This window comes from Rattus norvegicus, chromosome 8, assembly GCF_021556685.1.
Source record: "Rattus norvegicus strain SHRSP/BbbUtx chromosome 8, alternate assembly SHRSP_T2T, whole genome shotgun sequence".
In the NCBI taxonomy this organism is placed as follows: Eukaryota; Metazoa; Chordata; class Mammalia; order Rodentia; family Muridae; genus Rattus; species Rattus norvegicus.
Window position 1 is genome coordinate 129,686,606 of NC_141541.1, and position 27,882 is coordinate 129,714,487.

General features: G+C 45.6%; 1 long non-coding RNA gene across 2 annotated transcripts in view; it reads right to left on the bottom strand.

The window, feature by feature from the left end:
* Positions 1-523: 523 nt before the first annotated feature.
* LOC102552874 (uncharacterized) overlaps positions 524-27,882 on the bottom strand; it is a 34,738-nt gene continuing 7,379 nt past the window's right edge. Inside the window, exons 3-4 of one of the 2 annotated variants that reach the window (XR_015628162.1) lie at positions 3,239-3,433; positions 524-854 (exon numbers count right to left, since the gene is read on the bottom strand). This is a non-coding gene — a long non-coding RNA (uncharacterized LOC102552874). Of the gene's footprint in view, positions 855-3,238; positions 3,434-25,436; positions 25,565-27,755; positions 27,845-27,882 lie in introns of those variants that run through there. The other variant, XR_015628161.1, reaches the window with a different exon arrangement.

Below are 27,882 nucleotides of genomic sequence, written 5' to 3' on the forward strand. Positions count from 1 at the left end.
AAAGATCTGTCCCATCTGTGTGGAAAGGAATAATGTAAATTCTTTGCATTCTCCCTGTAGTGTGGACTGCAAACCCCTCTTTGTTAGGGAGGGGGTGTATCATGTTAGGTTTTTTTTTTTTTTTTTTTTTTTGGTTCTTTTTTTCCGGAGCTGGGGATCGAACCCAGGGCCTTGCGCTTCCTAGGTAAGCGCTCTACCACTGAGCTAAATCCCCAGCCCCTAGGTTTTTTTAATACCGGGTAAACGTGCTACTTTAGTTCCACTGTGTTCTGACTGCAAGCCTGTCATGAGAATAGGGGCTCTTTCACATCTGTGCACTGACCAGAGACACAATTGGTTCCAGTTACCTTTTCAGTTTCTCATCTTAGCAGGGAACAGGCTAAACGGCTAACGGGTCTCTTTTGTATTTCTGTGTGTCTAATACATTTTTGGGCCAGAGCCATTGGTGCACTCACCTGAGGAGAAACCTGCTTGGTCAATGCTGGGTTTCAATCCCAATGGGTAACTTAACTAGCAGAGTCTGTTATCAGTAGGGCCAAGAGCTTTATTTACAGGGTTTTGAATTTTATCCTTTCGTGAGCTAACAAGCCAGTCTGTCTCAGCCTCACTGATGATGCCAAAAGACCTGAGTCAGAGACAAAGGACACTCGACAATGTTTCTGGTGGCCATCACCACTGGCTTTGTGATTGCATTGGTTCCTGGGGTTGCCCGTGGGGTTGGTCACGAGGAGATTTGGTGACACCCTGTTGGCTGTGTGAGACACGGACAAATGCACAACCCCTTGTTATCATCTTCAGCGGCCTGGAGACACCCCGGATTCTGTGAGGAACTGTATGCAAACCGAGATCTGCAGCTTTGAAACAGTAAAGAATTTCAGGGCTAGTCAGTGGGAAGCAAAGCTAAGGTTTTATTAACATTAGAAAGGGCTCAAGAAATGGCAGACAGGATCTAGAATCACGTACAAGATAGAGCCTTGGGGTGTCTTTGAGGGGTTGTCTAGATTAGATTAATTGAAGAAGAAAGACCCAGTCTAACTGGGAGAGCATGTTAACAAAAATAAAAAGGAGGGATTGGGCCAAGCACCAATGTTCATCTTCTGCTGTTCCCGAGTGTGGGTTTTGTGTGACCAGCGCCTCACATTCCTGCTCCCATCACATCCCACCCTCAGTTGCGAGCCAGAGTTTCTCAAGTTGCTTTAAAGTTATATATATCCATATATATCATTATATATATATACACACACATAAAACCATATTGTTTTAAAATTATACACACACACATATAAACTTACACACACACACACACACACACACACACACACACACACACACACGTATAATTTAACCATAGAACAATGTTCAGTAGCAAGGCAGTGTGACTGGGTGACAGACTGATGCTGGCTTTGGACAGATAGCAGTTTAAGTTGCTTTTGTGGGAGGAATTTAATCAGCGACGGAAGAAGCAACGATAAACTGCCCCAGATATATATATATATATATATATATATATATATATATATATATATATATATATATATATATATATATATTTAAAGGCATGAAAAGAAAGTCTGTCACCTTTTCTCCCTTGCAGCCTATCTGTTTCAGTCAGAGCCTTTCATTCTCTGCTGATGACCACTCAATGAGAATCGAGTCACATCACTGGCTGGGTCTAGGGTCTGGGGCACACACACACTTTCCAGAAAGAGGAAGGACACCGTGTACAGGGCCGCAGGAAGGAGCCTGTGGATGACGGTGAGGAAAGGAAAACCTCAAAATGGGTGCTAAGCCGGTGGCGCCCCTCGGGCTGTGTACAGCAACCGGATCTGTGCTCCTACTGCAAGAGAGCAGGGAGCTACACAGCATTGGGCAACCTCGCTGGGCCCCGTTCCTTGTCCCACTGAGCTTCACTGAGATCTAAACCAAAACCCAAAGCACTCAAAACCGTTGGGTGTTCCTGTCCTGAGTACTCGGCCCACTCTCCCTCCCCAGCTACTGGGAGTCTTCAAACCAGAAAACAACTGTTTTTTCTCTGTGTTGGGAGGGGCCCGCCCAGAGAGCAACCAACCGGAGAACCAGGGTTGCCCGGTAGGTGAGAGGTCCAGCATTTTTTCCTCACTGGGTACTGGGCGGAGTGGTTTCCTTCAGCGTGAAGCACTCTGTGTCAGAGATAGGAGGTGGAACCAGCTCAACTCCCCCCTGTGCCTACTGATGTCTATCCTTTGTGTCAACAAAAATTAAAGAGTGAAAAATAAAATCAGCACCATTGGATGGTAAACCTGGGAGTTACCATTTGTTCTGACTACATTGTACATTTAAAGTTATTGATGGGGTTACCTTTTGGAACTCAAGCTCCCAAATTACTCTTGGTGAGAACGGTTTCTTTTTCTTTTTTTTTTTTAAAGATTTATTTATTTATTATATATAAGTACACTGTATTTGTCTTCAGATACACCCGAAGAAGGCATGGGATCTCTTTACATTGAGCTCATGACCTCTGGAAGAGCAGTCGGGTGCTCTTAACCACTGAGCCACCTCTCCAGCCCACGGTTTCTTTTTCAAAATGGAATATTTAAGCAATCCTTGGCTAACAGAACTACAAGGTATTTATAACCTTCCAGTTCTCACCTCAACAGAGGGGATGAACTCAGAGTTACTCCTTTTTTATCAGCAGGAAGCTGCTATGTGTGGAAACCTCATTTTTTTTCTTAAAAAATGTAAACCTTTGTTGATCACAATTGAGAAAGTTAAGGGGAAGGCTCGCTTGTGATATTTTTATAGGAGGCTAATAAAAAAGAATGTAAATTGGAAATTTTTGAATCACAAGTACTCCTTTGAGAGCATATGCCACTGTGTGATTTTTAGCTGTCAAAAATCGAAGCAATTAACATGTCATGTGAGCTACTCAATCTGCTCGATGGGATATGAATGGGATATTGTGACAAATCTCACTATTCATGAAAATTGAATTGTATATTTAAGAAGGTAGAAAGTATTTAACTCAAGTGTCCAGTGACAGCTTGATGATGTGTGGGTTTGAGTTCGAGAGAGAGACCCTCCCCGCCATGGAAATGTTTCTCCTTTGCTGCATGAGGAGGCATTCATAGGCTGTGCTGCTGTATGACAGCGCCCCCAAGTGGAAGGGTGAGCGCAGTGTCACTCCACAACAGTTCCTGGGGCTTGACAAAGTCCTCCTAGATAACAATGTAACAAAAAAGCACATATATGATTGCCTTACCTATCTGAGAATCAGGACTGAGGATGGCTCTGCCTGGTGCTTCAGGATGAGGCTTTCCCACTCTGATGATCACGGGAGCCCGTAGTGGCAGAAGGCGGGAGAGTTCCATTCCATAAGGCTGGCTGGAGGTTTCTGTTTCCCACGGACAGCTCTGCGAAGTGGCCACCGGATACCCATGACATAGCCCCTGGCTGCCTTCAGAGGGAGAGGAGAGAGAAGAGGTAGCAAATTTGAATCAGCTAATCCTCAAGTCATATACCATCCTCTCTGCCCTTTTCACTTTGTTAGAAACAAAACAAAACAAAACTAAGTCCAGCCCACATTTCAAAGCTCCATTTTTTGAAGGGAGAGTCAGAGACTGGCATTTTAAACCAAGGCCGCAAGGCAATGCAGCTAGACACAGCTGATTCAGCAGGCTCCATTTACACCCTTCCAGGGTTCACAAGGGTTGTGGTTCTGATGTCAGATTCCCAAGGCCTTTCCATAACATACAAGGTGATGTGTCTGGGCTTTCTTGAACAGGAGGCATTCACAATGGCAGTCCTGGTCCCACAGGGGATGTTTATGTTGCTATTGGTGGCAGAGTTGGTTGAACTGGTGGCATGTCAACCTTGTGCTGAGAACTGAGTTTGCAGAAGTGAATACTGAGGCAGAGGCAGAATGACCAGAAGAGAGAATTTACAGGGACCTATAAACATTCCTGGACCGCACCTCAAGGTGAGCTACTGGAGAAAGCTTTGGCAACACGAAGAAATGCCAACCCTGAAGGCTGTCCTTTGACCTCCAGCGTTTACTGTGGCACTTGGGTAGGATAGCTAATCTTGGGTGTAACCTGGCAGATCTGAGAAGGAACCACCGAAGATTTGCCTCTATTGGATTGGTCCACAGGCATATCTGTGGAGAATTTTCTTGACGTGATTGGTATAGGAGGCCTAAGACTGCTGTGGATGGTACCATCTCTGGGCAGGAGGCCTTGGGTTATGTAAGAAAGCCATTAAATGGGGTTGGGGATTTAGCTCAGCGGTAGAGCGCTTGCCTACCAAACGCAAGGCCCTGGGTTCGGTCCCCAGCTCCAAAAAAAAAAAAAAAAAAAAAAAAAAGAAAAGAAAAGAAAGCCATTAAATAAACCAGAAGAACCAAACCCTTGAGCAGACTTCCTCCATACTTTCTACTTTCAGTTCCTGCCTTGGTTTCCCTTGATAATATACATCGAAATAAACAATTCTGAAAGTGCATTTTGCTCATGCTACTTTTGACAATAACAGAAAGCAAACTAGAACATAACCATACCCCCACACTCCACCCCCAACTTAGCTAGGGTTTTATTGCTATGAACAGACACTACAACCAAGGCAAGTCCCATAAAAGACAACATTTAATTGGGGCTGGCTTAGAGGTTCAGAGGTTCAGTCCAGGATCATCAAGGTGGGAGCATGGCAGCACCCAGGGTGCAGGAGGAGCTCAGAGTTCTACATCTTCATCTGAAGGCTGCCAGCCGAATACTGGCTTCCAAGCAGCTAGGATGAGGGTCTTAAAGCCACAGTGACACACCTACTCCAACAAGGCCCCACCTACTCCAACATGACCACATCTCCAAATAGTGCCACACCCTGGGCTGAGCATATACAAACCATCATACCACCTACAAATATGCAAGCAAGCAAGCAAGCGCACGCACACACACACACACACACACACACACACACACACACACACACACAGAGAGAGAGAGAGAGAGAGAGAGAGAGAGAGAGAGAGAGAGAGAGAAGGAGAAAGTGTAGCCTAGTTCATACAGTGGGGAGAACTACTTGCTGGAAGCTGCCCCATCTGCCCTAGTAACTCTCCTGTACGGTTTCTAAACCAGCATGAACCAGGCACAAATAGAACAGAGGTCATCCATCACTGTTATCACCTGGCGAGGGGCAGAAGACTTTCTGCAAAAGCTCCAGCTTGTTCCACACCCTGCACCGGCACCCCAGGCAGCACGAACTTCTCCCTCCAGCTCTAGGCACAGGCATTTTTGTAGACTGGCACAGATCCCAAGTTCCAAAAAGGCTCTGGAAGGTTCATTTCCCACTTTTTTTTTTCTTTCTCACCACATAGTAAAACATAAATTCACACCCACCCGATACAGGGGTGAAGTCTTTCAACAACAGCAGTCTACCCAACAAAACCTTTCCAAATGTTTTTCTATTGCCACATTACAATGGTAATTAATGCCCAAGTGATGACCTTGAAGGTCTGTCAGAAACTTTGGGATTCTATGGTTTTTGATAGATGGTTATGGACAGTTGTCTAATTCCCCAGTCGTGCAAGCAGACAGAATCCCCGTGTCTCAGAGACACAGCCATGATGTTTTCTGAGATGTAATAGAAGTCCTACCAGAACCAGTCATAGTGACAGGAAGGTGGGAATGGCTGGAACCATTCAGAACCTATGTTGGGCCTTGTAGATTGGAGAACAAATGTTTACTTAAAAAAGCATAATCAAAAGTATACTATTTTAATGGTAGTTGGTATATGTTAGTGATTAAAATGTGCCACACAAGTGCAGGTGGCTTACGTACATACATAATACAGAGGAGTGCATTGGGTCCCCTGGCACTGGAGTTACACGTGGTTGTGAGGCATACGATGTGGGGGCTGCAAACTGAACTCAGGTCTTCTGCAAGAGCAACAAGCCATTAACCACTGAGCCATCTCTCCAGCCCCCTCTCCCTCCAAATACTGTTCTTTTCCTCAAGGAGTCACGAGTTGAGCTCACCTGGACTTCAGGGCTCCTGTACTACTGTAGGCACCCCTTATCGCCTCTCTTGCTGCCCCTGTTACTTGGCAGACATGTTACCCAACTTGGAGAAAATTTCAAATCGCTGTTTACAGAGGCAGAAAATCAAGTCTCGCAAGCCTAATTTGGCAGTTGAAGAACTACGATCCAAACAGCGACAGGACTTGCCCTAAATTTATATAGCAAGCCAGTCACATGACAGCTGTGCCTCCTGGTTCCAGAGGAGACGCCTTTGCATAAAGTCCTGTGCCGCTCCAAAACCAAAGCAGAGCTTTCTACCATCAGAGCCAGGGAAACGAAAGAAGGGAAATGGTGGGAAGCGATATTTTTCATAAAGCATTCAACTGAAAAGGCTAAAGTACTTCTCGTTTTATTAAAAGCAACTCAGAAGGATTCCAACAGCCTTTAGCAATCGGCATGTGCCTGCCTTTGCTCACCGAGAAGATCTCTGCGTCTCGGGGCTAAAAAGATAGCTCAGTGGTTAAGAATTTAAGTGTCCATGATTCGCAGAAGACTTAAATAGTACATAAACACAAAGGGTGTTTTATTCTATAGAAGTCCAGCATGCTGGGGTTTCCCTATTACCAGATAGAGAGATACCAAAGGGAGCTCTCAGGCCCAATTTATAGCACGGGGAATTCCAGGGTAGGTGGGCTTTGTCTTACTCTTATCTCTAAGGATATTCCATTACCCGGGTGTGGGGACTGGCTGGAAACTGGTTGTCCTAGCTTCAGGCCAGGAGGTGGGGCAGTTTCTGATTAGCTGCCTGAAATCTGTGTTTTTAGGCCTAATCTCCTGAACTGCCCAATTTGATGTCTGTCATAGAATCAGCCTAGCCTTCTCAAGAACATTGGCTGCTCTTCCAGAGGACTTGTCCCATCTGACAGCTCCCTATAACTCCAGCTCCAGGGAATCTGATGATCTCTTGTGATCTCTATGGACACTAGGCATACATCTGGCTTGCAGACGTACATACAGGCAAAACACCCATACATATAAGATAGAAGCAACACTTAATTTAAAAGGTCTGTCTCAAGGACTAGCAGCACTGTCCTTCAGATCTTCCCACAGTGTTCTCTTGGCTTTGCCTTCACAAGGAAGCATGTGCACAAAAGAGGGTGTGTAACTCGGTCTGTGTCCTGGCTCAGGCCACACCAGGCACAGCCCATGGGCTGATCGGCTTGTGGCTCACCCACATCTGCAGGGCAGCTAAACCACTAGAAAATCAACCCTCAGTGGCTTATGGGAAGTCAGAGACACCTTTCTAGTTGGTGAGGAGTGAGGCATTGATACTGAGATCTGGAGTGAGGTGAGCTCACTGTCAATGCAGTGTTGTTCTTGTAGGCCCTTCCAGCAGACGGATCGGAGAAAAGTAAATGGCTTTTTAAAGAGATCGTTCTGGGTAAAATGGCTCCATTCAAATTTCATCTTATATTAGTGTATTTTAACTTTGACTTTAAAAGAAAAAAAAACCAAACTTTTTCATATATTGATCTAGGTCAGGAGACAACTCGAGGGGTTCCATGCGGGTCCCCTTGACTGAACTCAGGTTCTAGTCTTGGCGGCGAGTGCCTTCTGTCGAGCCATCCCACCGGCCTCCTAAACTTTGTTTTTGGCATTTATTTCTGGGTTTCTAATTACATAACATTTCTTCAAATTTGGAATCACATGCTTGTCTACTAGTTTAGAACTTTATTGCTGTATTAACAACAAAAAATGCCCTGGTTTTCCTTTATGCTTAACACTATCCCCTCCCGGGGTATACAAGGAGACTTCTGAAGTAACTCCTTTGTTAACTGCTGCTGCCACATTTGAAACGAAGTTAGGCTCATTGGTCCCAATTTGTTTTCCATTTTAGGATTTTATTTTTAATCTTCTTTAAGTTTTGAATATGTGAAATGTTTACCCAGTGCTAATTTTAAGAACTGTAAGAAAAGGTAACCGTATTCAGAGAAGCCTCTCTTGGTGATCCTCTTCCCTCACATCCCCCATCTCCACAGGGAGTTGTTTTTAGTGGAAATACCTAGATGCACTCTTATCTTACTTTTTTCCCTCTGTGATCTGCCGTATGCTCGCACCTTAAATCTAAAAATGAGTTCTGGAAACGATACGGTTCCCTGTGTGTTTTGTAGGGCTACCCATACATTCTACAGAAGTCTGGTGCCTCACTACAACAAACAGAATAGCTTTACACAACCTTGTGCAAATAACTGGTTATCTGTGTTGTGTTTTCAGGATGCATTCCTAGAAGTGAAGCTGCTTGGGGGTCAGAGGCTCCTGTGTACGTTGTGAGATTTTTTTTTTCCGGGTCTCTTTGTTTTCAGCAGGGATTCTGAGAAGGAAAAGTCCGTTTATCTTATTAAAAGAATCATTTCCTTCCTCACGAAGCTCCCCATTTTAAAGAACTCTTTGTGTTCCTGACCCACCTGGGAGATAATTTGCAAAGCTTCTTCCTCGTCTTTTTTCTGTGTGTTTCAGGGAAGGATTACATTGTGGGCTTTAAAAGGTTCACCTCATTCTTTGGACCTATGTCTTTTGTTCTGGCCAGACTTGCTGGGAAGCGAGTCCATTTCTGTGCCAAGTAGAGACTCACTTCATGCATTTCCAGATGGCCTTCCCCGTGTCCCTGTGCCATCGTTATGGGGCACAGAGGCTAGGGCCAAACTGGAATATCTACCTTTAACATAGAAAAGGCTTTCGGGACTAGCCTATGTATGAAGCAACATAGGGACTAATAAAGCTATTCGAACATAGGCTTAGAAACGGGGTTAAGAGAAAGCAAGGCACTCAGAAGCAAATGAGACTCAGAAGTCAGGGCGTGGGCTGCTCTGGGAGTCACAGAAAGTAAGACAAACGGGAGTGTGGGGATAGACTCTTCACGGGACCATGACTCGTTTGGTTTTTGCTCTGTTTTCTTTCATAACAGGGATATACGGGACTTTTTTTTTTTTTTTTTTTGGCTTTGAAGTTACTATCTGTAATGGTTTGCCTGTGCTCAGCCCAGGGAGTGGCACTAGGAGAAGGTGTGGCCTTGTTGGAGGAAGTGTGTCACGGTGGGAGTAGGCTTGGAGACCCTCCTCCTAGCTTCCCGAGGATGCCCAGTCTCATCCTGCATTCCTTCGGATGAAGATGTAGAACTCTCAGTTCCTCCTGCACCATGCCTGCCTGGATGCTGCCATGCTACCGCCATGATGATAATGGACTGAACCTCTGAACCTGTAAGCCAGCCCTGATTAAATGTTGTCATTTATAAGACTTGCCTTGGTCATGGTGTCTGTTCACAGTAGTAAAACCCTATCTAGGACATTATTCTTAAGGCTAAGAAACCTAGCAGCCATCATAGGAAGGTTCTGCTAAGTTTCAAACCTTGAACTAAGGCTGAGGTGCTATTTAACACAGCACAGCAGATCTGACTGCCTGGTTCTCCCAGCATCCTGCCTGTTCCTCCATAGGCTCTTCCCTATATAATGCAAACATTTTGGTTACACCCCCACCCCTCTCTTTTGTAGCTGAGGCCTCTTGTGTGCAGCACCTGACTCCTCTCTCCCGCTCCCTTTCCTCTCCCTCCTCACCATATGGTCCAGCTCAGCCTGCTCATGTCCACTCAGGGCTCTCACGAATGCTCCTGTCTCTGCCCCTGGCTATGCTCTCCCCTTTATCCATAATAAGGTCTCCCTTCACCATACCTAGGAGCAGCCATGTTCTTTCCTTTGCTGTTTATTTCTTGTTCTCACTCAGGTTCCTCAGGAACAGTTGACAGTGTTATAACTGGAAGAGCCCAGGATTCAGAAGGTCAGGAATATTTACTGAAAATGAAATGAACAGACTCTTTGGGAAGCAACGAGGTCACAAACACCCGGCCTTTAAGCCTGGCTTTTCATATAAAACACCTATCTGTACGAGGAGTAGAATTCTGAGTCAGCAGCCTTCATAGCAAACAACCATTGTGCTGGGATTCTCCTGTCCCTGCTGGCTGGCGAGAGGCTTCAGTCAGACTCCAAGGTGGAGGACTCTCCCTTCTCATGGGCTTTTTCTTTCTACCCTACTTCACCTGCATCGTCTATTACAACGCTCATCTTTGCTGGGCATGTGGGGCACACACCTTTAATCCCAGCACTCACTGGGGAGGCAGAGTCAGGCCACAGTGTGAGGCCAGTCTGGTGTAAGAGTGAGTTTCAGGACAGCCAGAAATACCCTGTCTCAAAACAAACAAACAAACAAACAAACAAACAAACAAACACCCAAAACCAAACACACACATGCACGCACCCACGCACCCACGCACCCACGCACCCACACACACACCACCACCACCACCAACAACAACAACAAAATGAAAGGAAATATAAAAACAGAAACAACATAAAACATCCTCACCTTGCCTCAGACAGGGAGAAGTTGATTTTTCTAAGTCATTAACTTGATATCATGGACCCAGAGACTCAGGAATAAATAACCAGGGGAGAAAGACTAACAAGAACAGGCTCTCCTCCCTCCCCTCTCTCCTTTCTTGGGTCAGGCACAGCTCTGTCTAGTGCTCTCTTCCGCTGGCCTCTCCCAAGCTCTCTGCTCCGGACTGCTTGGACTGCTTGTTGCAGGAGGAGGCTGATACCACAAGGAACAAGGCTCCTGGTCAGGCTAGCTTGGGGTTGCACAGTCCCATGGCTCTCGCTTCAGTGTTTTGCTCCCCCAGCCAGATGCAGCTCTCCCGGGTTTTGACAAGCTCCTCTTCCTCTTCTTTGCCCTTATGGGTCTGAATGGAGCAACTTTTCGCTTAGAATGCCTCTCAGACCCACATAGCTTCATCTTGCGCACACCTTGGTAAAGAGATCTCTTAAGGGGATGGGCTGGGAGGATGGCCAGATCTGGTGGCCAATGAGGACGTGACAGCTCCACGTGACTGTGACACGTGACCATGCCACGTGACCAAGCCTAGGTGTGGGTTGAGGGACATTACTGTAGATATGAGAGAGGACATAGGCAAAGGCATCTGGAAAATTCCAGACTGAATGTGGCCTGCAGAATAAACCCAGCCATGGGGGTGGGAGAGAGGCAAGTAGACCAAGAGAGATCCCGGAGCGGAGCCAGCCAGGAGATCAACGACTTCAAGCCAAAATGGCTACGTTGTATGGGAAGAGAGGTTGGGGGAAGAGAAAGGTAAATCTAACCCCTGGGAGGGAGAGGTTTAGGGTAGGGGGAGAGAGTTCGAAAGTTCTGGAAGGAGCCACAGGTACTGAGGGACACCTGGGAGCACTGGCCTGCATCACTTTGATATGCTGATAAGCGCCCCAGTTTCTTTGAGAATTAACCTTTTACAGTCTGACCCCTCCCCACTCTAGCTGTAGCCATTTTTGTTCCAGGCCTGCCAGCTATTTCATATAGTTGACATGCCTGCCAGTCATTGGCGCAGCGAAGTGACTTGGCTCAGAACAAGGACATGCTGACCACATAACCCTGTTTTGTGCTGCATGTTCCGAATGTTCTGCATGAGGTTTGCTAATCTTAAGAAATTCTTCTGAGGTCTACACAGGACCCATCAAATCAGAAGTCAATATCAACTGTTATGCCTAAAATGGCTTGAGTCAGAGTTGACCACCGGACAGCACTTCCTGTACCTGGGAATGAGGGACTTTTCCCTCTGTAAACTGACAGAAAGATATTTGGTGACAGAAAGATATTTGGTGTCACGGTCCAGATAATTCTGAGCAATGTCCCCAGTCTGACCAGTATTAAGGTGTGCATTCAATAAACTGTTCTTGCTTAGCTGAGATCAGTGTCTGCATGGCTTGTGTGGCAATTCCCAAAGCCCAACCAACCCTATTTCAGCTTGCAATCCCTGGTGGAGACAGGCTTGCCTGAAGCTTGCTGACCAACAAGCCTGGCCTAAGAGGGTGGCGCTTTCTAGGGAGTGACACCTGAGGTAGGTTATTCCCCTGGCTTCCCCACTCAGGTACACACCCACACCCACCACATGCATACCCACAGATATATGTGTACACACACACACACACACACACACACACACACACACACCACTCTCAAGTCTCTCTTGAGTGTGCCTTATTCTTTAGTCATACACTCTGTGCCTGCCAGAGTTTGACTCCAACAGTTGCAAGCACACTCTAGTCTTTTAGCATAGTCTGCGGCTCTCCCCACACCTTCTCCAAAACAAGACATTTACAGAAGAAAAGGGGGTGGGGGAGGTTCTCTCCCTAAGGAGAGAGACTACTGATTATTTATCGGTGATGTCAGCCTTAGCTATGAGTTCATTTTTTTTTTTTTAAATCTGATCAGCCTACAGGTCACACACTGTGCTCGGCTCCCCAAGGCCCTTCCTTAGAGGTGCCAGGCTGAACTGGGATATCAGAGATGCTGTTTTCTGCCTTGAGAACAGCCCCATCACAAGCATCTGAGGTTTTCCCCTGATGTTCTCTGCAGTGTGGTCTCATGTGTTTGCCAAAGAGAAATAGCCCGCCAGCCCTACACTTCATTCCCACCCTCCCAGAGCCACCCAGAGCCTCTCTGGGCTCTCTGCTGCACGGCTGCCTTTTCCTACCTCTCTGTTTGAATAGTGGAATCTCTGGCAGGCAGCACATGCTAACCACAATGCTGAAACCTGAGCAGCCTCTCACCTAATGTGTGGTTTCCAGCCCAGGCCACGAGAACTGCAGTTCTACATATAAGATCTGCTCTTCGCATTATCGGAGATTGTCTCTGTAACTAATAGAGCATGAATGAATCCTCGATGTCAATTAAAAATAAATTAAAATTAAACTCTCCTTCATTAAGACTCTCTTAGGTGAGCAGAAACTCAGAGACTTGCTCAATAGCGCACCTGCTCTATAATAAACGGGAAAGAATGAATCCTCAGCCTGACTGTTAGCAGCACTGTCTGTGATCCTGGGTCCAGATGAAGTACAGAACAAGGCAAAGGTGTAAGACACAGTACTCACCTACCTTCAGCTTTTAACTACTCTTCTCCAAGTTGTGGTGACTTCAATAGAAATGGCCCCATAAGCTCATATGCCTGAATGCTTAGTCATCTGCTTAGTCATCAGGAAGTATGGGCCTGTTGGAAGAAGTGCCTGCTTGTTGGAGGAAGTGTGTCAGTGAGGGTGGAGTTTGATGTTTCCAAGCCCATGCTAGGCCCAGGTCTGTCTCTTTGACTGTGGATCGGATGTAGATCTGTGTGCTCCGTGATAATGGAATAAACCTCTGAAACTGTAAGCAGGCCCCCAGTTAAATATCCTTTAACAGGAGTAGCCTCCATCACGTCTCTCTTCACAGCAATGGGACAGTGAATAAGGCACTGGTCTAAAAAGGTTTAAATGTGTTTTTAAGAGAAGAGGCTGGAGGGACGGCTTGGGGCTAAAAACACTGCTGCTTCTGCAGAGGACTCTGGTTCAGTTGCCAGCCCTCGCAAGGTGCTTAGCGCTGCTTCAGAGCTGTCTGTAACTCCAATCCCGGCGGCTCTGACACCCTCTTTTGGCCTCAGGGGCACCAGGTGCACAGAGGTTTATGTGGCACAGTCCGCTGAGCAGCTGACCTGCTCACCCTGTTGCACAACCTTCCAACACTATGAGCCAAAACAAACCTACCCCTCAGTAGGGATCTGGGGTGATATTAAAAACAGCACCACAAGGTTTTCCTCCACATAGATAAACATCATCTTGGGATTCACACCTCCCAGTCCAGTGCTGAGAATGTCACAAGAGTGTGGTGTGAGGGTGGGATGGCCCAGGGCTCCCCAGGTACAATGGAACCTGGGCAGGTGGGAGTGGGGAGGATGGTGGGTGGGGGTGGAGAGAAGGGTGGGTGGAAGTGGGGAGGAGGTAGGTGGGAGTGGTGAGGAGGGTGGGGGTGGTGGGGGGATGGTGGGTGGGGGTGGTGGGGGGATGGTGGGTGGGGGTGGGGAGAAGGGTGGGTGGAAGTGGAGAGGAGAGTGGGTGGTAAGGGGAAGGTGGGTGGGTGGAGGTGTGGAGGGCACAGCATTCCCCAGGTATGATGGAACCTGGGTGGGTGGGAGTGGGGAGGAAAGTGGGTGGGGTGGGGAGGCACTGAAACATTTTATGTGTGTGATATGGGGGAAAATAATTGGCTGAAAAGAAGCAGTTGAAAAACCCAGGAAATCCACAAGGGTACTAGAAGAGAATAATCAGATACCATGCCTGATTCCTTTTGCCGTGGTCAGAAAAGAGAATAAGAAATTAAACTTTAAAAAGGACACACAGTAACTTGACAGGGGTGGGATAAAACTGTGAAGAATCCCCTTTGTAGATGTTTAAAGTAACTGATTTGACAGCAAGACTATCCTCGGCAGGTTTCAGGTAGGGATTAGAATGGGGCTTCAGGAAGAGTTCACACCCAGAACTACATCACTGGACTGGTCTTCTCCAGGTTTGAAGCTGTGCCAAGCATCCCCCAGCAGCACTGGGTTTATACTAAGGCAGCTGCTGGCTTCCCCCTAGTTCAGCTTCTTTCCTTAGCTATGTGTGGCAGGTCGTATGTTGTCTTACCATCAATACAATGCGTGAGCAATTTAGTATCTTGGAAAGAAGTCACCAACCTGACACTGCTTGTCCAGGAGCACAGTGGCCTTCTTTTTAGCAGCCTTATTCTTCCTTAGATAAAAGGAATATCAAAGTGCTTCTCACATGCTTCCCCGCCTCTTGGATGTGCCAACAAGCACACATTCTCTCCCTTACCTGCTGTTTCCCAGTGACTATATCAGAGGAGAGGAAGTGATGGATGAGAAATCAGATTAAATTTGGGGTGAAATCACAATTCACGACGTCTTTCAAGAGTTCACTTATTCTGCCCAACCTGAGTGGACAAATAGTGTTCACCAAACTACGGGTCTTTAATACCGCCCAGAGGAAGCCCAAAATGAAGTGACTAATTAGGCATGTAAGCTCGCTCAAAGTCAAGGCATCAGGACGTGCCACCAGATCCCCTTAGAAGAGCACATGTAGCACGCACAGAGCCCACACCACATTGAAAGGGACATGGTACGTGTGGCACGTGCAGTAGATTCAGTCTTCTAAATGATGGGGACAAAATATCTAGGACAAGAGGATTTTTTTGACTGTACATAGGCAGTAGAAACGCAAGGGGTGAGTGGTATCACTGGGGTGTAGGTGGATGCTGAAATCTATAGGAAAACATCCTTCCTCTTAGCCAACAGGCTTCCTGAAGGCTCAGCCCGCTGGGTTGCGCAAATGAAAAACATTACAAAGTTCCCAGTCTCTCCTCCACTCCGGAGGTTCTATATGAATGTAACTTAGTAACACCCAGGGCAGACTTCATCCTGCACCTGGCTTTTGTCAAATCCAAACTTAGGTCACTTTCTCCTGGGCACAGCCTCAGGCAGAGCTGCACAGAGCCCATCTTTATCATGGGCTTCTCAGAGGTTGAGAGGGAGCCGGAGCAGCAGGGTGGGTGAGCTGCCTTCAGTGCTCCTTTTAAAGGTTTAAATTAAGGGAAAGATGCCCTACTTCATTGAGTCAGGAGGCTTGACTGAGAGGCCAAACGTACTTCATCTTAGAACCGGCCTCCATCTTAAAAGAAACAGAAAAAAAAAAAAAAAAAAAAAAAAAAAAGGACCTGGGAACTTAGCCCACAGCTGAACCCAGGCTATACCCAAGTACCAGGAAAGATCCTATGGCTTGACCTTGGTCAGAGATACTCCCTAGCTACTTCTTAGCAACAGTTAACCAAAGATTAGCAGATTGTTCCAGATGTCCTTTTAGACCCTTTGTGGTTGTATAAGGGTCTTGCTTCAGAGAATCCACCTGTTGGCTCACAACAGACATTCAACCAGATGCATGCCAGACTAGACAACCCACGCCTCCCCATCCCACCCCACATTTCCATTTGGGGCTGCTTCACCAAACCACCCTGTGGGCTGATAGTAAGCCCACACTCAAGTTTGTAATAAAGAGACCCTAATACGATTACATCAAAAACAGCTCCTTGGTGGTCTTTTGGGGTTCACGAATGCTTCCTGGCACAACGGACAATACAAGATGGGTATAACCTCAAACTTATCTGCAGATTTGGTGGAATGTAATGTTCATATGTGGCAGGGACAGGGATCCTGGAGAGCCAGCTTCCTTACTTACTGAGTCTTTTTTTTTTACATCCTATAAGATAAGGTCTGGTGGTTTGATACTTGCACATGATATATAATTAATAACCCGGGGAACCCAGCCCTTCCACCCACTTACACATCAATCATTCTGTGTTGGAAATCTTGGACATCTCCTTGTCTCTTTGAAATAAATCATAGATTGTTTGAACCAAGTTTACTCTGCTGTGTTACAGGATAAACAGAAGCACTTCTTCCTCTGGGGTCTTAGAGCCCCTTATTGAATCCCCTCTGCCCCTTGTCACCCTTCTAGGAGCTGGTCACCACCATCCCTTCAGTTCTGAGAGTAACACTTTCCACAAGTGAGTGAGAAAATATATTTACCATTCTGAGCCTGGTTTGTTCAACTTAAACTTTAGCTCCATCCATGATGTGGCCCATGACAGGATTTCATTCTCATTCATTCTCTCTCTCTCTCTCTCTCTCTCTCTCTCTCTCTCTCTCTCTCTCTCTCTCTCCCCCCCTCTCTCTGTCTCTGTTTCTTACAGATGAGTAATATTTCTTGTGTGTATGAACCATACTTTTTTTAACTGTTCATCTACTGATAGGCACATCAGCCAACTCTATGTGATGTGCTACAATAAACATATGTCACACAGGTATGCTTAGCGTGACGATATATTCCCACTGGTATAACTGCGGGATCCCATGGTAATTCTGAAAGGAATCTCCAAGCTGTTTTCCATCATGGCTGGATTAGTTTTCAGTCCCATCAGCAGGAAGAGAGGCTGCTTATCTCTGCATCGTAACCAGCATGAAACAGCTGACTCTATTTAAAAAGAAAACCAAAGGCAGATTGAAGTGGAAACTTAAGGGTTCTTTGGAAAGTTGGTTGGATGGTGTTTTGCTGGGGCAAACACATGAAGCAGAAGCAGACACAGGTGAAAAAGGATGTTCTTCTAAAGCTAGCAACGTGCACGTATTGGTCCACCTTACACTGCATGGTTGAGCTGCATTTGTCAGAACTCCATAGAGAGAAATGCACCAGAAAAACTTCTGGTGATGTGCTGCGGTTTCTCGCCACTTCCTTGACTGATTGGCAGAATGATGCCAGCTGAGACAGACACACTTGTTGAGATAGATGCGCACGGTGAGGCAAGATACGTGGAGGACATGTGATGTTTGGAGGGTGCAACTAGGACTCTCTGGGCAGTGACAGGAAGGAGCTGAGCTTGGCTTGCTTATAGAGCTAGATGTGCAATGCTTGTGGGGTTTGAGTCTTCATTAATCTTTGCTTCCTTGAGAGAGGCACAGCTGAGAACTCCTCCAGATGTCCTTTAGGGTCCCTCCTACTCACTCGAGCCAAGGCTGAGGTCTGGCTGTCTCTGATGCTTCTGATTCCTGTTTTCTATACTGACTCTACCGAACTGGACTGCTGATATATCCATGAAGTGTTTGCCAGTGGATCGATCTGCCACTGCTAACCTATGAACTGGACTGCCAATTTTCACACAACACAGATGGGAGGCACTCCAAAGAACCTCTCTAAACAGATCCACTTCCCCGTATCCTCTTTCCCACTGCCTCAGGTGGGTGGTGGGCTAAGGGAGGTTAAATGTTTAAGGATGGTTATTTAAAATAAAGTTAAAGTTACAGCAGATGGTTCATAGTTCCTGATTTCTGACAGTGGTGAGGTAGACACATCACGCTGGAGAATAGAAGTGAAGCTCCAGAAAAACCCTGTAAACCTTGGAGCATCTGACTTTCAACAAGAACGCCCACATGATTTAACAAAGGAAAGCAGGTTTTTCAGCAAGTGATATTCAAACTAGATATTCATAAACAAAAGGATAAAATTGGATCACTTCCAAACATCATACATACATATATATACATACATATATATATATATATATATATATCCATCCCACGTGAATCATAGACTTAAATGTGACATTTGGCATGATGAAATTATTCTAATTCACTGCCAACTTGTCACAGCTTGGAATCACCTGAAAACCTCAATCAGGTTAATATATAGGCATGTCTATGAGGGGTTGTTGTGACAGCTGATAGAAGAGGGTCCAGTCCTCTGTGGGCGGCACCATTCCCTAAGCAGGTGGTCCTGGGTTACATAAGGAAGCTCAGGCACAGCATGAGCCTGGTCTTGTCCATGAGCAAGGAACCAAGCAGCATTCCTCTGTGGCTTCCTTTTTTTGTGCCTTGGCTGTGAGTGAGTTCCCTGATCAAAGATAATACTGTGTGAAATAGCAAGAGGACCTGACTTCAGGCTCCTGCCTTGACTTGCTTTAGTATTGGACTGTGACCTGGAAGTATAATCTAAACAAATGTATCCCTTAAGTTGTTGATGGGTTGTTTTTGCTCTTTGTTTGTTTATTTGTTTTATCATAGCAACAGAACAAAAAAATATTCTCTACCTCCCTAATGTTGTGACCTTTTAATACAGTTCCTCATGTTGTGGTAAGAATAAAATGGTTTTCATGGCTACTCCGTAACTGTAATTTTGCTAGTTGTGAATCATAATGCAAACATCTGTATTTTCCAATGGTCTTAGGCAATTCCTGTGTAGTGGCTGGTGTTCGCTTGCTAATTGGGTTACCCAAAAAAACCTGTTTGCAGTGTCCTGCACACAGGGTAAAGGAAGCCTAGCACCAGCTGGAATTAATTGCAATAAAGAAATGCCGCACAGTCAATGGCTGGGCAAAGGGATACAGGCCAGGAACCTTAGGTTGTGTGGGTTAAGACGCAGGAGGAGGAAGGGAGAGAACCACCATGGCCTGGGAGAGACAGACAGAACAGATTTAGAACTGCAGAGGGGAGGTCATTCAGAATTGTAGTTGTAAAAAGTGGTCCCCGAAAGGGCTGCCCAGAAGCATCTTGGGCAGCAAAGACCAACAGACTTCACAGAAGATAACATGGCAGCAAAGTTAAAGGTAGATTTATGTGTTTAGCTAGGAGTTCCAGAGGGAAAAGTAAACTGGCCGTGGGACGCTTAGAAGTGCTCAGCCACTGAGCTAGTTAGGCGTGTTAAAAATAAGTTTGTGTGTGTGTGTGTGTGTGTGTGTGTGTGTGTGTGTGTGTGTGTGTGTGTTTTCATTTGAGGATCCAAAGATAGTTTGGGGTGGGGCGTGGGGTAAGTGCCTGTGACCCACCAGGAGCCAAAGCGATGTAGCAAAAACTCACTGCTACACTCCTGTGAAAGGGTTGTTTGACCCTCGGCCCCAGATGGGTCATGATCCACAGGCTGAGGAAGACTGCTCTTGGGCCTAGAAATAAAAATATACCCTAGTGTTGGAATACCAGCAGCGACAACACATACAGATCTAAAACTGAGGTGAAATTGACATTTATGTAACGCCGTAGATTAAAAAAAAAAAAAAAAAACAACACCCTGTGCATAGTAAATTATGGGAAGATTTTATGGTTTGTAAATTATAACTCAATAAAGCTTAGAAGGGATTTAGGGATTTACATTAGCTCCTAGAAGAAAGAACAGTTGAATATTTATGTTATCTGGTGTCAAAGGCTTTTTCTAACCAAGTCACTACAGAAAACAAAGAAAGCGTTACCAAAAGTATCAGGAAACTTGGTTACAAAGTATGCCTACAATTTCCATATTAAAATATTTAAAAAGACTTGCAATACATGTGAAAGACCTTTCACAATATTGCCTTAACTAATCTTCCATTGCTTTGACAAAATCTATGACTGGATAAGTTAGGAAAGAAAGAGGTTCATTTTGACCTATGGTTCTATTAGTCTAAAAGCTCTGGATCAGCCTTTACTCAACCTCAAGAGAAAGCACCTTCATTTAAAAAGGACAGACAGGGATATTTCTGGGATGTCTTAACCACATACCAGCTTTTCATATTCCTCCCACCTCCTGCAAAAGCAAACAGATTTTAAAAATCTCAACAGTGTTCTATTAAGTCTTAAAGAAACTGGACACAAGTCTCCCCCAGTACCTGTTGCTCCCCCACTGAATGTCTCACTTCGACCCCTACCATAAACCTCTCCGTGTCAGAGGCTAGGCTTCTGCACCCCTTACCCCAGTTCAGTCCCTATATAACTCAGCCATTTTGGCTACAAAAATCTCTAGGTCTCTTGGCCTAGGCTGCCTCTCTTACCCTCCCTCCCCCTTATTCCTCTCATGGTCTGGTTTAGACTACCAGACAAGCTCAGCCTGGACTCTTCCCTCTGCTTGCTTTCTCCCTTTTATCTACAATAGAAACTCCATACTCTAGGAGTGGTTATGTCCTTCTTTTATTTTATTTTATTTTTCCAATCTGGGTACAAATAGAAAATGGCTTTAGTTTTCTTCCTCTATTTTAAAACATTCTGCTGACATCTTGCCTCAACCCTCAGTGGGCATCTCAGTAGGCACCACAGATGATGGGGCACCTGGGAGCTTAGAAAAATGTACCATATTTTAATTCTGCTAGCCTCTATCCAAATAATAACACATCATCAGGAGATGTAATGGAGGGACGGTGCTCATGCTGTAAGCAATGTGGAGACCTGCTTGCTGTCAGTGAATGAATAAACAGAAATAATAAAGGAAAGGATATGGCTGTCTTGGGTTTCGACACCAGATGAATGGAAAAGGAGGAGGAGGAGGAGGAGGAGGAGGAGGAGGAAGAGGAAGGGGAAGAGGAAGAGGAGGAGGAAGGAGAGGGGAAGAGGAAGAAGAGGAGGAGGAAGAGAAAGAAGGAAAGGTGGAGGAGGAAGAGAAAGAAGGAAAGGTGGAGGAGGAAGAAGGGGAGGAAGAGAGGAAGAGGGAGAAACAGCCACTGCTGCAGGCTCAGCAGACCGCTGCTGCTGCTGCTAGTAGTGGTAAGGAAGAAAAAGGAAAGAACATGACTGCTCCTAGTTATGGTGGAGGAGAGATTTTATTGTAAATAAAAGGGAGAGCACAGTCAGAAGCAGAGACATCTAGAGAGTCCAAAGCGGACATGACCAGCTGAACTAGACCATGTGAGGAGAGGGACAAGGGGAGATCCAGGCCAAGAGGCCAGGAAGGTAAAGAGTAGACAAAAGGGCCAGGTAGCCATGATGGTTGGATTATATAGGGAAGGGCAGTTCAGTACCTGGGCTGGGGGACTTTAGGGTAGGGGGCAAGGTGTGCCAGCCAGGAGGACTCTGTAACAGGTAGGGATTGAGGAATGCTGGGAGAACCTGGCAGCCAGGTGCACTTTGGTATTTAAGTATGCCCCTCACTCAGCCTTTTGTCCCAGGTTTGACAATAGTCAGGTGTTAGGTTTATGTTACCCAACTTTGGGGATTTTTCAGCCCACAACTCCATGTGATTTTAGTATTGGCTATTTCTCATTGAGACAAGGTCTCCCATGATCCCGGCTGGCCTGAAACTCATTATGTAGTAGAGGACAGCCATGAGCGCCTTATCCCCACTCTGCCTCCACTCCTTGAGTGTTGGGATGATGGTGTACCCCCACTGTGCCAAGCTGGTAGTGCTGGGTAGGAATTTGTTTAGGAATGAGTATCACACATGACAGTAAGGAGGTGAATGTGGGTTTAAGTAGTTTACATGTTAAGGAAGGCTCATAATGTAAAATACCACCATATTTCTGTCGCACAGTTAGGCACTCTAATTCAAACCCTGATTTGTATGCCACCCAAAATGCAGACTTTGGCTTTGGAATTCAAGCCACATTTCAAACATCGTTCAAAGGGGAACATTCAATGTGTCTCCATTTCTCTCCCCTTGAGTAAAAGCTAAATCGCAGAGATGACTTCAGAAAGTGGAGAAGGGAACTGTATCATGACGGGCGCCTGGCAGCTCCGTCTGTGTCTAAGAGCTGAACTGGCTAACCTGAATCACTTTTCTGCAAGCTGTAGGAATGGCCAGAGTCATGTATACGCGACCTGACTCTAGGCAAAGCTCAGTTTGCTTGTGTGTACGTGCACATAGATTTACACATGCATGCAAACTGAATATATTTGTGGTGGTAGTAGTTGAAGGCTGTCGAAGGTTTGGTGTGTCTGGGCTGAGAATTGCTTTCCTATTGTCAGGCTTCCTCCTCAGGCTCCTGACTGCTGGGATTGCAGGCGTCAACAATGACATCTAGCTTGTTTCTATTGCTGTTGTTGATATAGATTTATTTTTAACCACATATATGTGTGTTTATGTTTGTAAGTGGATAAGTGCAAGTGAGGGTGCTTGCAGAGGCTAGAGGTACCAGATGCCCTGGACCAGGAGTTTCAGGCAATTATGATCTGACATGGGTGTTAGGAATCTAACTCAGGTCCTCTAAAGAGCCATATGCACTCTTAACTACAGAGTTCCTCAACTCCTCTTGGTTCTTTTTGTTTTGTTTGTTTGTTTGTTTGTTTGTTTGTTTTGAGACAAGAGCTTGCTGTATAGCTCAGGCTAACCCATGACTTGATCTGTATTTCATGGTGACCTGATACTATGATTTTTCTGCCTCACTCTCCTGAAGGGTGGGAGTTGCAGGTATACAAATGCAGAAAATCATGAAGTTGGCTTGGTCTACTTCACAATTCTTGGCATCCACCCCCCCCACACACACACACACACTCACCTTGAACATATAGGGTTTCACTATTTAGCTCCGGCTGGCCTAGAACTTGCTATGTAGACCAGGCTGGCCTTAAACTCACAGATACCCATCTAACTGTGCCTCATGAGTACTGGGATTAAAGGAACACACTACGACACCACATCCTTTACCCCCTCTTATTTAGTCTGAGACCCTTGTCCAAGATATAGTGTTGTTTACATTCAAGGAGGGTCTTCTCTGTCAAACTACTCTGAAAACGGAGTGATCCTGACTCTAAATCCAGTCAGGTTGGCAAGCACAGACAGACAGGAAGTTTCCGTATAACCTATCCCCTTACTGTACTACTTCAGCATGGCTGATGCCTGAGAAGGGAAGGTTCGAAGTGGCTGAGAAGCTCACTGGCTGGCCTAGCTGTAGTCTGTGTGTTACTTGAAGATTGACTTTGGTCCTTGTCCACTTGATCTGCAGAATCATACAGAATAATTTTGTTGCCTTAAAAATAGTCCGTGGGATGTTGACTAGAGAATTAAAGGTCACGTCCATTTTCCTCAGGACCAGCGTATGTTAAATTCCCAGGTTTGCAGTGCAGCAGTACTAGGTTTGGATTACCGGAACACCACACGGTGGTTCATAACTATCTATAACTCTAGTTTCAAGGGATCTGTCACTCTCTTCACGCCTCAGCTGGCAATGAATGCACGTGGCACACAAACACACTCAGGCAAAACACTAATTGTTTCTTGATTGGGTCAATGAAGGCAGCAGAAGCCAATCGCTGGGCAATGGAAAAAAAGGTGGGATTTCCGGGCCAGACAGGAAGAGGAGGGGACACAGAAGGATTGGGAAGTTGGACCAGGCTGTAGAGCAGGGAGGAAGCAACAGACCGGTAATTTGCAGCCTCCTCAATGGGCAGAGTCTGTGGAGGATGGGACAGGATATTCTTAGCCCAGTCATTGAGTTATTTGGTCAGTTTTAAAATATAAGTCTCTAGTGTTTTCCTTTCTTGGGGATAAAGGGAGCAGGAAAAAGGGCACAACCGTGGGGCAGTCATTGGCGGTTGGTGGAGCCAGCAACTGGAGTGGTCAGTCGGTTGATGGAGCATGAGTGGTAGCACCAGGTATTCTCAGGAGGGACAGTTGTTGAGCGGCTTAGGAGAGCAAGCTGGAAGAATAGGAGGCTCTCTCCGGAAAGCATTAGCCAGCCATGGGGGCTGAGTAGATGACCAGTGGGCAGGTGCCGATCCCAGAGCCTAGCTGGAGCAAGCGTGTTTATAAAATTACATGAAACACAAATATTGTGTGACTTAGATTGTGACTTTTGTAGTAAAGGGTGAGTCAGGACACACACACACACACACACACACACACACACACAGGGGGGAGAGAGAGGGGAGAGAGAGAGGGAGGGAGGGAGAGGGAGAGGGAGAGGGAGAGGGAGAGGGAGAGGGAGAGAGAGAGAGAGAGAGAGAGAGAGAGAGAGAGAGAGAGAGAGAGAGAGAGAGAGAGAAGAACATGGGGAAAAAAGGAAGCAGAGAGAGCCCATGGCTCCCTGCGGGCAGAGGGTACCAGAACTTCACTCAAAGCTAAGCCAGGCAAGCCTGGGTAAGAGGAGGCTGTAAGTTCTTCCCATAACTTCTCAAGCCTCAAGTCTGGTTGCAGGTTTTGGAGAAGAGATGGCTCTTCCGGTGGTTTGGTCAGCAGGGGAAAAGAGTTCTATTTTGCTGCAAGGATGACTCAGAGGCAGTGTCATATGTGTGGGAATCTTTTGTTTAAAACCTAGCTACCCCGAGGGCCTAAGAGCAGGAACAGTCACAGATGTCAGGAGCCTGAGGGCAGCCTTCACGCAGTCCTAGGGGAGAGCCAGTTGCAGGAGGGCTGTGCACCACGGCAGCGGCTCTGCTCAGGCAGTGACGTACGCAGGGGTGGCTTGGGGTTGATTTCATCACTTAAGAATAACTTTGGACTTTGATACATGAGCCGAGGTCAGCTGATGGACTTCCTGGAGTTGCCTGTCTGTCCTGAAGCTCACCGCTGTAGAAACAGAAAGCTCCCAAGATCCAGAGGACGCTTGGTTTGCACAGCTGCGCCCTCCCTCCAGCAGGGTGTGTGTTTAATGCTCAGCAGGCTCAGACAGATCTCAACCCAGTGGTTGCTTCTCCTACTCCCAGCACTGCCTACCTTCAAGCTAGAATATTAGCAACCACAGAGCATACAAATGGGAGGTTCTTGGAAGGGTAGGGGGATGTACCTAGCCCACAGACTGCATAGCTAACTCTGGGCCAGCACTGGCCCCTCACACTCAACTGGAGAAACTATTAAAACGAGGAAGACAGCTGATGCTTTCAGTCTAGGTTCAGCAGCAGCACAGACTGTAAAACAGGCAAATCTTAAACTTCAAATGAGGCCCCACAGGCCCATATAGCAGGACCCAATTTTATTACTATTTTCCAAAAATCAAACTTCATCAACTGATTATTGTTGGTTTTGGTGGTGGTGGTGGTGGTGGTGGTGTGTGTGGGTGTTGTGCCAGGGTGTGGGCTTGTGCATTTCATGGTTCACATGACTGTGGTGGTCGGGCACCAACTTTCAGGAGAAGGTTTTCTTCTAGCATGGGTTTCAGGGGTAGAACCCAGATATAAAAACTTTGCTTTTCCTGTCTGAGAGGTCTTAGGGGCTGAGCTCTCTGAAGAGTAGGCTGCTACCTGAGAAAAATTCCCGAATAAACCTGAAATGGGTATCAACCCAACAAATGTGCAGGAACATAAGAAAACGGTTGTGGGGCAAGTGCCTTTAATGCCAGCTCTTGGGAGGTGGAAGCAGGCAGATCCCTGTGACTTTGAGGCCAGCCTGGTCTTCAGAGCAAGCTCTAGGACAATCAGGACTAAGTAGAGAGACCCTGTCCCCAAAACAAACAAACAAACAAACAAACAAAACCAAGAAAAAAGAAGGAAAAAAAGACAGTGAAATATCAAGGAAGCATGACTTTAGTTTCTAATAATAATCTTAATACAATTTTAAACTTCTAATTACTAATTTTAATTAATTAATAAGTTTAAACTTCTAATTTATATTAGTAATTTTTAACTCCTACATTTCCAAGTTCAAAGCACTGAATTGGGTAAGATGCCAGATGAGCGATTTAAATTTTTATTTGAAAAAACTATCAATGCTTTCAAAGAGGATACAAATAAGAATACAGATGAAGTAAGTAAATCAACTCAGGACACGAAGATGGTCTGAAAGGTGAATAAGAAAGTCAGTCAAGAAATTAAGATTTTGAAGGGGGAAAAAAAGTTACAAATGTTTGGGTGGAAAAAATTAACAAAAGGTGGAAAACATCATTAGATAGACAGGAGGAAGTGTATCAGGGGGGAAGGGCCAGGTCAAGGGACAAGCAGTAACCACAAGCATGACCACAACTTCCAGGAATTCTGGGATATAATCATGGATCCAAAGCTAAGAATCCATGTCAGATGAATAACTTAACCATGCACCTTGAGGTCTTAAGAAAACAGGGGTGGGGGCTGGGGATTTAGCTCAGTGGTAGAGCGCTTACCTAGGAAGCACAAGGCCCTGGGTTCGGTCCCCAGCTCCAAAAAAAGAACCCCCCCCCCAAAAAAAGAAAAGAAAACAGGGGCAAGCCAAACCCTCAAACAACAGACAGGAAGAAATGGTAAAGCTCAAGACAGATATTAGTAAAATAGAGACAAGAATAAAATACAATGACTCAAAGAGTTGCTTCTTTCGGGCGGGTGGGGGTGGGGTGGGGGGGATGACAGAAAAATGCCTAGCAAGAAGAAAACCAAAGAATGGGAGAAAAGCCCTAACTGGGAAAAATTAAACAGGAGTAAAGAAGCATCACAATCACGTTCAATACCATCGACATCGGCAGTCACTGGGGAATAGTTTAAAAACCTATATTAGAAAAACTTGGGAAATCTGGGAAGATGGAAAAAGCCTTAGATACATTTATCCTACTAAAATTAAGGCAAAGTGATGCAAAAACAGATGTATTCCAGGCAACGGGACCAGGCTGATTCATGGACAAATTCTACCAAATTTTTAAAAGAAGACCCAATGCCAGTGTTCAACCTGTTGTAAAGTATAAATTGAAGAGACACAAAGTAACATATGAGTGCGGCACAAAGCGTAGACAAGAACGAGGAAGGCTAAGATCAGACAGGAGGAAGGACTGAATGCAGGTGATGATCATGACTTGTGGGAGAGGATACAAACTAATTGTTTTTCTGGTTCTCTGCCCTGGGTTGTTTTTTTTTTTTTTTTTAATTTTTGGTGGTGGATGAACACATAAAAATATATCATATAGTAAAACTGTAAAACCAGACAAGAAGCTCTACAGCTCCATAATGGCTGCTCGAACTTTCTACAAGGTTATCAAGTTACATAGGCTTTGGGTTAATTTCAGGGTGTGATATCCCTTATAATAAGGTTCATTAAAAATAAATATTTGAAAAAAAATTGAGCATGTTCAGCCACCAGGAAATGTAAATTGAAAATACATGGAGAGTCCGTCTCACCAGTGAATAAGAAACAACAAATGCTGGTCAGGATTGGGTGTGGTAGGGAGGAATCCTTATCCTTTATTGGTGGGGACTGTAACTTGGTGCAGCCTGTTAGCACCTTAGCATTCTTTCTAGGCTCTGCCCAACAGTTACCTGGCAACAGCCAAGTAGGCATGACTTGCTACTAAAGGGGCTATCTGGCCTCTCTGCCCCTTTTCTCTATGACCTCCTTCCTCTCTCTGACCCCCTTTTCCCTCTTTCCCCTTTCTCCTTCCCCTCTCCCTCTTTCTCTTTTTCTATTCTCGTCTCAATTCCCCTTCCCAAGCCCCCAAATAAAGTCTATTCTATACTAAACCCATCATATGGCTGGTGCTTCATCCCTTTGAGGCAATCCCTCTCACCGCACCATACTGCGCTCTACAAAAATGTATCCTTGGCTTTATAAAACACATCACAGCCACTATAGACATCGGGACGGGGGTTCCTCAATAACTGAAAATTTAGCTACCACATGGCACAGCTGAATGCTCCTGGGTACATACCTGAAGACTCTGAGATACTTACACATTCATTCTTGTGCTTGCCCACCATCTGGAGACCTTTTCTAGTAAGATATCTTGTGCCTGTTTCCAGTTGGGTGGTTCATTTTCTTACTGTTGTGGTTTAAAAGCTTTTGTTTTTTTTTTTAGTT